Source organism: Leuresthes tenuis, unplaced genomic scaffold (assembly GCF_036924035.1).
Source record: "Leuresthes tenuis unplaced genomic scaffold, fLeuTen1.0.hap1 SCAF_12, whole genome shotgun sequence".
NCBI lineage: Eukaryota > Metazoa > Chordata > Actinopteri > Atheriniformes > Atherinopsidae > Leuresthes > Leuresthes tenuis.
In genome coordinates, this window is record NW_027325366.1 from 6,651,846 (window position 1) to 6,662,166 (window position 10,321).

Genomic DNA, 10,321 nt, shown 5'->3' on the forward strand with positions numbered 1-10,321 from the left:
GAGATCTGGAGGAAAAGTAATACATCGTCAGCATAAAGACTTAGCTTTTTTGCACTGGATGCCTTTAATATACTTATTTTGCCTGATAGCATCTGCCAGAGGTTCCATAAAAGGTGAGAGGGAAAGTCGGGCAAAGTCTGGTACCTCTTTGCAGAGAAGTTTGATCATTTGTCCTCACACATGCCTTTGGAGAGCTGCATTGAATCATTACCCTGTCAACGAATGATTCAAATAAATCAAAATCCAAATTTGTGCAGTTGCCAGTAAAGATTTCAAATTTATCTGATCAAATGCTTTTTCTGCATTTAGAAAGATTTTTAGTTTCAAAATTGTTAATAGTAGAATAGTCTATGATATTATTTAGTCTGCTTGTGTTAGTGGAAGATTGTCACCAATCGGTAATCATCAAGAGCTTTGAAAATTATTTTGAGCTCTACAAGTGATATTAAGCAGTAGCTGGATGGAAATGTGGGGTCTTTGCCTGGTTTTAAAAGTAGACTGATGTTCAGTGAGTTCATGTTTGGAGGTAATCTGTCATTCTCCTTCATTTCTGAAACCCTTAATGAAATGTTTGTGCCAGTGTAGTCCAACATTCTTCACCAGAATTCTGCTGGAAAACCATCTGGACCTAGGGCTTTATTACTTGGCATATATTGGAGGGTATCACATCACCTCTCATTGACTCCAAAGCCAGTCTATTCATGATGTAATTTTTGGAGTCTGATGTTACTATGAAACTGATCAATATTGTTGTCTGGTGGTATAATTCTTTGTACAAGTCCCTGAAAATTGAATTTATTGCATGGGGATAGTGGGTGATATTCCCTGATAAGTCCGTAATGGAGGGTATAGTTGTTTTTTCTTTGTTGATTTTCAATTGGTTAGCTAGATATCTCCCTAACTTGTTGCCATGTTCAAAATTCTCAAAGCGAAGTCTTTGCACTAGGAACTGTTTTTAGTTTATCAGTTATGTAATTTAACTCTAGTTTAGCTTTCCTTATTTTATTTAGCATGTGTTCATCTGGGAAGGCACCATTGGTATTCTCTAATGATTTCATTTTTAGTTCTAATTCTGATATCTTTGAATTCTATTTATTTTTCTTCTGAGATGAAAAAAAAGATTATTTTGCCTTTTTTTGGCGGGGGGTGGAGGTAAAGAATCCTGTAAGATGAGGAGCTGAACGGCCCTGGGGACAAAGGTTGCTCTCCTTCTCTGTATCCTGCATCTTGGACAGCGGAGCCAGTGTCCTGAGGGGAGCCACTCGAGCCATTCGTTGTCCTCAGAGTCTGCCGCTCACACAGGGATGAAAGTGCTCCAGTGATTTTAGAGCAGACGTTCACAGTGTTACAGAGGTGGGGTTCTGTGCTGCAGACTTATGGAGTGGTTCCCACAGACAATGGAGAAGGTGGCAGACTCTCGATGAAGGAGTAATAAAAGGTCCTGAGAATGTCCTTGCTGACCCCGAAGCTGTTGAGCTTCCTCAGGAGATATTGCCACTGCTGGCATCTCTGTAGGATGTCCTCGGTGTAGGAGACAAACTTTATATCTCTCTATACATATACATATATATATATATATATATATATATATATATATATATATATATATATATAGAGAGAGAGAGAGAGAGAGAGAGAGAGAGAGAGAGATATTCATATGTATATATATTATATACACACAAATAAACATGCCTGTGTGTGTGAAAACACCTGTATGAGTGTTGTTTTGCGTGTGCATGTACTGTACACTATATTGCCAAAATTATTCACTCACCCATCCAAATAATTTAATTCAGGTGTTCCGATCACTTCGATGGCCACAGGTGTATAAATGCAAGCACCTTGGCATGCAGACTGCTTCTACAGACATTTGTGAAAGAATAGGTTGCTCTCAGTGGCTCAGTGAATCCCAGCGTGGTACCGTGATAGGATGCCACCCGTGCAACAAGTCCAGTAGTTTTTGTCGTGACTAAGTATTCCACAGTCAACTGTAAGTAGTATTATAACAAAGTGGAAGCGATTGGGAACAACAGCTACTCATCTGCAAAGTCTGTAAAATGTCAGAGTGCGGTCAGCGGATGTTGAGGCACATGATGAGCAGAGGTCGCCAACTTTCTGCAGAGTCAATCGCGACAGACCTCCAAACTTCATGTGGCCTTCAGATTAGCTCAAGAACAGTGCGTACAGAGCTTCATGGAATGGGTTTCCATGGCCGAGCAGCTGCATCCAAGCCATACATCACCAAGTGCAATGCAAAGAGTCGGATGCAGTGGTGTAAAGCACGCTTCCATTGGATTCTGGAGCAGTGCAGACGCGATCTCTGGAATGACGAATCACGCTTCTCCATCTGGCAATCTGATGGATGAGTCTGGGTTTGGCGGTTGCCAGGAGAACGGTACATGTCTGACTGCATTGTGCCAAGTGTAAAGTTTTGTGGAGGGGGGATTGTGGTGTGGGGTCGTTTTTCAGGAGCAGGGCTTGGTCCCTTAGTTCCAGTGAAAGGAACTCTGAATGCTTCAACATACTAAGAGATTTTGATTTTGGACTATTTCATGTTCCCAACTTTGTGGAAATAGTTTGGGGATGACCCCTTCCTGTTCCAACAGGACTGTGCACCAGTACCCAAAGCAAGGTCCATAAAGACATGGATGAGCGAGTTTGGTGTGGAAGAACTTGTCTGGCCTTCTCAGAGTCCTGACCTCAGCCCAATAAAACATGTTTGGGATGAATTAGAGTGGAAACTGCAAGCCAGGCCTTCTTGTCCAACATTAGTGTCTGACCACACAAATGCGCTTCTGGAAGAATGGTCAGAAATTTGCTCCTAAACCTTGTGGAAAGCTTGCCCAAAAGACTTGAAGCTGTTATAGCTGCAAAGGGATGTCATGGATTAAGAATAGGATGTCACTTTCCTTCCAATGTGTCAGTTATCCAACCCTTTCGTTTTTTAAATTTCCTTCATAGTAGACAGCAGGACTGTTTTATCTAATTTTCATTCTTAAGAAAGCACAGGTGTTAATTATGAGGATGAAGAGGGCCTGACAATTGGAAGATGAAAGTTCAGATCAGGATATATCATATTTTGAGCACCTTGAGCAAGATGAAAGTGATGATACACTTGATCCATCCATTGTTTTCAAACATATACATGACATGTAACTAATCATATATTTGGTCAAAGGAAATTGAATTATAACCATGACACACTGTGGAGGGGGAACACTTTGCTGGCCAAAACCTCCAAGTCTGGATTCCATCAAATTACTTTAACCAATGGACACATGACCAGGTAAGAAAAGAATAAAAGGTAGAACATGCAAAAAAAAACTTCAAAAAATCCACATGAAAATGACATGAGATCATTTTGTTACAATATTATTGTCTGCCATTAAGCATCCCACACTGTAGCTAAAAGGAACAGGTAACAACTAAATAAATTACATCATTGAAAAAAAAAAGATTTTCAAAAATGTAAATATTAAAATATATCTTTTTTCTTGATTCCTATTAATCAATGTTATTACACTGTGTACAATTATATGTAAAGGAATAGATATTCCACGGCCCTAGAGCCGGTTTGCAATGCCGGGGATCGGCACACCCAACCTTGAATCTCCTCCCCGTGAGTGGCGGGCCCATGTGGAGGTGGCTTCCTGATTCTGAAGTGGGTTTACGTCGGAGCAGGGGGCAGGGCCACAGCTCAGAAAGTCAGAGGCTTCAATGTCTGGAAGGACATTCTGAATATTGACAAAACATTTTTAAACATTTTACCTAGTGAGTACAAATTACTCACTGAATCAGTACTCGTATTCAATAGATCATCCTGGTGAGAGCTTCAATTCTAATCATTAACCAAAAATTGATAACTGGCAAAATTTAAACCCAGTCATCGCATTACATACAAAAAGTTAAAAGCAATGCCAACCATGTCACTGATCCCACTTATACAAATCGTCCAGCTATTACCATAAGGTTGCTACAACAAAGTACCTTTGGCCAAGAAAACTTTCATCCTTATTCCTTTGTTGCCACTGTTGTACACATCGTAAATAAATTCTAAGATTTCCCTGATTTTATTTATCCTTTTATTCAAAGTTCCTAGGTTTTGTTTTTGGTGGTGCATATTAGGCCACTTGGTGACTCCAAATTGTCCGTAGGAGTGAGTGTGAAAGTGCATGGTTGTTTGTCTATATGTGGCCCTGTGATGGACTGGCGACCTGTCCGGGGTATACCCCGCCTTTCGCCCCATGACTGCTGGGATAGGCTCCAGCCCACCCGCTACCCGATTGACGGATTGACGGTATAGAAAATGGATGGATATTAGGCCACACCAAAGTTGATTTTCTGTCATTCAAGTTGTCTGAATCTTACCTGAATGAGGAGCTCAACAGGACAAAATTCTTCTTCCCATCTGTGAGTAGATCTTTAATTGTCAATGCCCTGAGTTTAGGATTTTAGCGCTATAGAGCAATGAAACATCCACTAACTTTTGATGTGTTTGACTGGAGTGCACAGAATACTTCAGCATCTCTTTTGCATTTATCCTGTTGCTTTTATCAGCAACAGAATCTTCAATAAATCCCTTTGTGCAAATGCTCACTGACATTTAACAGTTTCATCTCAAATTCTGGCAGCTTGCCAGCTGTGCTGTGAGTAGTTTCTTTGGCAGCAGGCTGTTACCACCACCTTTTAAGTAAAGACACATGCATAAACTGAGCTTTGAACATTCCAGGTGGGTGAACCTGGTCAGAGCAATGCCAAAATTGACTATCATGTTTCCTCCCACGTTCCTATTCTGGATTAAAAAGCTGTATCTTGAGGTTTCCGCTTTCTGTCCCAAAATATTTCCTCTGACATGTGCATTTTTAGAGGGGGGATGCACCTGTTCATATCTGGCTTTTATCTGCGTAAACTGTTTTAACAGCTATGAACAACAGAAAAGTCATCTATGATACAAAAGATTAGAGGCTTCCTGCAATATATTTTCTAAAACTTTGAAAAAACCTCCATTACTCTGGAAGAGTTGTTCTCAGTTTTTGACACCTTGCTTCATCCAATGAAAATCATATAATAGCTTGCAAAGTTAGAGAAGTATTAGTTCAGACTTCTGAAAAAATGTAAATGAGCAAGTGGAGGTTGAGTCAAATGCTTAATGATTGTATGTTCATTTTATTTTCTTATATTATAGATTATATTTTGCTGGAACAAGAAAATCGATCTACCTGAGCTAGAATCTCATTGCCTGCCTTAATAATCATGATTAGACTTGCCATCATGCAATGTTTCTATATCTTTGTTCCAATGCTTTAATTGGTTTCCCTGTCCTTTTGTATTCAGATTCATATTACTCCTGTTCTTATGACATATTGGTGGAATGACCTACCGAGCACTACGAGTGTCTATCTTCAAGAAACTCTTGAAAACCCAGCTCTTCAGAGAGCATCTCCTATCCTAGCACTTACCTTGTACCTACCTACCCCCTCTATCTCTGCACTTTATCTTTCTGCACTTCCTTCTATGCCTGCACCCTATCTCTACACTGTCACCTCTGACAGAGTCGGACTAGTGGGTTCCATCTTTGTAGTTTATTGTTAGCTTTTTATATAGCTTCTTATATCTTCATTTGTAAGTCGCTTTGGATAAAAGCGTCTGCTAAATACATAAACATAAACATATTCTAATATCCTGTAATTTGTTAGTGCATCATCCTTGTATGATTCTTTTATGTGCTGAAATAGAGTCGATTCTATGAACTGTTCATTTTCTAAGAGGGCTGTGGAAAACTGCTTGTGATGGATAAATAAAACAGCTGGATTATATCAACTGGAAGGGTATACACTTTTGAAGAATGTCATAAATACAATGTATGGAGCAGGCAGAGATCTCTGCTGCTTTGGATCTTAGATATTATATGAGTTCAAACATCTGGAGAGTCTCAACTCTGAGAGCAGCAGCAGTATGTTAAGCATAGCTCAGGACAGTGGAAGTACAATTTTTTACAAAAAACACACTCTCTCATATTATCGTAGTATGAGTATGAACAAACTGTGCAAATTTTTGTATTGCTTGAAAATGTTTCACCATTTAAAAGCCTTTGTGATTGTGCAAATTTTCTATGCTAATACAAATCACAAGACTTCTGGAACAATGTCCTGTGGACAGACAAGAACAAGTGGAGATGGCAAAATACACAGCAGCACATTAAGTGAAAATCAAACAGCAAATCAGCACAAACACCTCACACCAACTGTCAAGCACAGGAGTGGAGGGATATTGATTTGGGCTTGTTTTGCAGCCACAGGATTTGACAGGTAAACCGTGTAAAACTGAAATAGGGAAACAGAAATTTAGGGAAATTGAGGGAAGACCTTTTTCATGAAAAGGAGAAAAAAGGGTTCAAAATATTATAGGTCTAAATTAAGACTACAAAAACCTTTAAAGAAAATGCTGAATGTTTCCATAAACTTCCATCCACTACAGGCTCTTAGACTGTTAATCTCACAGAATTCTACAACAGTTAGTGTTTGCTCAGTTTGGTGGTTATTGTTTCACTACACAACCACTTTGGTGAGTGCTTTGGGATGGTGTAAATCAAAGTGCAACTTAAAAAATGTTCTTACGCTAAAAGTTTTATGAACACATTAATTATATTGTGCATAGTGTTCTGTCACCGATAGCTACCACAAAATTAAGCTACATAATCTTTAAGAGATGATGGAGCTCGGTCATTAAGAGCTTTATATGTGAGGAGAAGAATCTTAAATTCTATTCTGAATTTAACAGGGAGCCACTGAAGAGGAGCTAAAACTGGAGAAACATGATCTCTCCTGTTAGTTCTCATCAGAACTCTGGCTGCAGCATTTTGGATCAGTTGGAGGCTTTTCAGAGACTAATTCATGGACTAGTTTCTTTGCATCACCCTGAGACAGGATGTTCCTGATTTTGGCAATATTACAAAGGTGAAAGAAGGCAGTCCGAGAAACCAGTTTTAAATGTGCATCAAATGATAGATTCTGTTCAAATATAACTCCAAGGTTCCTCGCTGTAGAACTAGAAGCCAAGGAAATACCATCTAGAGTAACTATATAACTAGACAATTTCTCCCTGAAGCGCTCAGGTCCAAAGAGAACAACTTCAGTTTTGTCTGAATTTAGAAGCAGACAGTTCTGAGTCATCCAGGTCTTTATGTCTTTAAGAAATGCTTGTAGTCTGACCAACCTATTGGTTTCATAGATAAGTACAGCTGAGTATCATCACTGTGGCAATGGAAATTCATGCCATGCTGTCTGATAATGATACCTAATGGAAGCATGTATAAAGTAAAAAGAATCAGTCCAAGCACAGAACCCTGAGGAACGCCATGACTTACTCTGGTGTGTGAGGAAGATTCTTAACTTACAAGAACAAACTGGAATATATCAGATAAATATGACTTAAACCACCCTAATGCAGTTCCTTTGATCCCAATAACATGTTCAAGTCTCTATAACAGAATACTGTGATTTATCGTATCAAATGCAGCACTGAGATCCAACAGGACAAGCACAGAGACAAGTCCGCTATCAGAGGCTAAGAAGAGATCATTGGTAATTTTCACCAGTGCTGTTTCTGTGCTATGATGCACTCTGAATCCTGACTGTAACTCTTCAAACAGATTATTTCTATTTCTTTTTTCAAGCACTTTAGACAAAAAAGGGAGATAGGGATATAGGTCGATAATTAGCCAACACTTCTGAATCAAGAGTAGGTTTTTTAAGAAAAGGTTTAATTACAGTAACCTTAAAAGTCTGAGGTACATATTCTGTCAACAAAGACAGCTTGATCAAATCCAATATGGAAGTGTCAATTAAGAGGAAAAGCTCCTTGAACAGTCTGGTTGGAATTGGGTCTAAAATACAAGTTGATGGTTTAGAAGAGACTATTGCTGTTGTTAGCTCAGAGAGATCAACTGGGCAGAAGGCGACTAAATACAAATCAGGTTCTAAAGATACTTCTAAAGCTTCTGCACTTGATGATACATCAGTGATGATAGTGGGAAGGATTCCATCAATCTTCTCTCCGATAGAAACAATTTTATTGATAAATAATCTCATGAAATCATCACTGCTGAGAGTTAAAGGAATACATGGCTCAAAAGAGCTCAGACTCTTTGTCAGCTTTCCAACAGTGCTGAAAAGAAACCTGGGATTATTCTTATTCTCTTCTATTAATGATGAATAATAAGCAGTTCTAGCTTTACAAAGGGCTTTCTTATACGTTATTAAACTATCTTTCCAGACTAATTGAGACTCTTCTAAATTAGAGGAACGGAACTGTCTCTCCAGCTTTCTTGCAGTCTCCTTTAACGCACGTAGCTGTGGATTATACCAATGAGCCAACCTCTTCTGATGATTACCTTCCTTTTCAGAGGGGTAACATTGTCCAGTGTTGTATGCATTGAAACTATTGTGCTGTTAACAAGAGAGTCAAGTTCTACTGGAGTAAAATTTAGGTAGCCGTCCTCTGTCATATCTGCACATGGCAGTGAAGAAAAGGATGATGAAATCAACTCTTTAAAACTGGTAATAGCATTCTCTGATAGACACCTTCTATATGTAAAATCCGTAGAAGCCGTATAGTCAAGTGATGTAAATTCAAACGTTATCAAAAAATAGTCATTGATGTCATGGATGGATCAATATCAAAAAAGATGGATTTTGAGTGAACACTGTTAACTGTTTCCTCTTAATGCCATAAGTTAGCACAAGGTCAAGGGTATGATTAAGGCAGTGAGTAGATCTGTGAACACTTCAAATATAGTGAAAATCCAATATAGTCTAATCTAGAAGTAAAGTTATATTTAGGCTGCCATTTTCAACATCTACATGAATATAAGTCATCCACTACAATGACTTTATCTGAACTCAGCACTAACTGGGATAAAAACTCTGAGAATTCAGACAGAAACTCAGAATAAGGGCCAGGTGGATGATACACAACAACAAACACAAGAGGATTTTGTGATTTCCACTTTTGGTGGGAAAAACTGAGAATCAGATATTCAAAAGAGCTCAAACTAATCTTGGGTCTAGGACTGATGAGTAACCCTGACCTGAAGATAGCTGCCACTCCTACTCCTCTGCCTGTGGTTCGAGGAATGTGAACATTTAAATAGTCAGAGGGAGTTGATTCATTAATGCTAACATGATCCTCCTGCTGCAGCCAGGTTTCTGTAAGACAAAATATATCAATATGATGATCACAAATCAAATCATTCTCTAACAGAGACTTCGAAAGGAGAGATCTATCCATCCATCCATCCATCATCTGCCGCTTATCCGGGGGTCGGGTCGCGGGGGCAGCAGCTTGAGCATAGAAACCCAGACGTCCCTGTCCCCGGTCACTTCCTCCAGCTCTTCCGGGGGGACCCCGAGGCGTTCCCAGGCCAGCCGAGAGACATAGTCTCTCCAACGTGTCCTGGGTCTTCCCCGGGGTCTCCTCCCAGTGGGACGTGCCCGGAACACCTCCCCAGGGAGGCGTCCAGGGGGCATCCTAACCAGATGCCCGAGCCACATCATCTGACTCCTCTCAATGCGGAGGAGCAGCGGTTCTACTCCGAGCCCCTCCCGGATGACTGAGCTTCTCACCCTATCTCTAAGGGAGAGCCCAGACACCCTGCGGAGGAAACTCATTTCGGCCGCTTGTATTCGCGATCTTGTTCTTTCGGTCACTACACACAACTCGTGACCATAGGTGAGGATGGGAACGTAGATTGACCAGTAAATAGAGAGCTTCGCCTTCTGGCTCAGCTCCTTCTTCACAACGACGGGCCGGTGCAGAGCCCGCAACACTGCAGACGCTGCACCGATCCGCCCGTCAATCTCCCGCTCCATTCCTCCCTCACTCGTGAACAAGACCCCGAGATACTTGAACTCCTCCACTTGGGGAAGGATCTCATTCCCGACCCGGAGAGAGCATTCCACCCTTTTCCGTCTGAGAACCATAGTCTCGGATTTGGAGGCGCTGATTCTCATACCAGCCGCTTCACACTCGGCTGCGAATCGCTCCAGTGAGAGCTGAAGGTCACGGCCTGACGACGCTAACAGAACCACATCATCCGCAAAAAGCAGAGACCCGATTCTGAGGTCGCCAAATCGGACACCCTCAACGCCTTGGCTCCGCCTAGAAATTCTGTCCATAAAAGTTATGAACAGAATCGGTGACAAAGGGCAGCCCTGACGGAGTCCAACTCTCACCGGAAATGTTTCCGACTTACTGCCGGCAATGCGGACCAAACTCTGGCACCGGTCATACAGAGACCCTATCAAGGGGTCCGGCACTCCAT